Source organism: Etheostoma spectabile, chromosome 19 (assembly GCF_008692095.1).
Source record: "Etheostoma spectabile isolate EspeVRDwgs_2016 chromosome 19, UIUC_Espe_1.0, whole genome shotgun sequence".
Taxonomy (NCBI): domain Eukaryota; kingdom Metazoa; phylum Chordata; class Actinopteri; order Perciformes; family Percidae; genus Etheostoma; species Etheostoma spectabile.
The window spans coordinates 11,636,051-11,636,728 of NC_045751.1; positions in this window are offsets into that span (position 1 = coordinate 11,636,051).

Below are 678 nucleotides of genomic sequence, written 5' to 3' on the forward strand. Positions count from 1 at the left end.
GGGGGGGGGGGCTCTGGTTTCTTTCTAGTCCTGCCTTCAGCAGCCAGGGGGTCCTATTCCAGCACCTATCATATGAACCTGTTGATGATGAAGCGTTGCAGCGTGTGGGTCGGGTACTGGGAGCTTTAACCAAACCCTACGAGAGAGAATGGGAGTCTGATCCATTGTTACTGTCCGGGACCTTTCAGCTTCAGTATGATACGTCTGCAGCATGTGGGTCGGCTTGACGAGAGGACTGGAACTATCATAATAAAAACTAAACCTATCATCAGTGCGCTTTTTATGTCTCTGTGGCGTTCGTCCCTTCACGTTTTAGTCGCTGTTCATTCTCATATTGATGTCCTACACCTTCCCTAACGGGGTTGGGGGGGGGGGCCTCGGCTTTTCTTCTAGTCCTGCTTCAGACAGCAGGGGGTCTATGCCACACCTAATCTATGACCTGTTGATGATGAAGCGTTGCAGCGTGTGGGTCGGGTACTGGGGTCTTTAACCAAACCACTACGAGAGAGAAGGATCTGATCCATGTTACTGTCCGGACCTTTCAGCAGTTCCAAAAACAAAACAAAGCCAACGTTATGCAAATATAGTCGGTTCTAACAGCCAGATGAGAGGCTGCTGAGGCGTTTTCAGAAGGGGACTGGAGGAGTTTGAGGTGAGTCTGATCTTCTTATTGTCCTG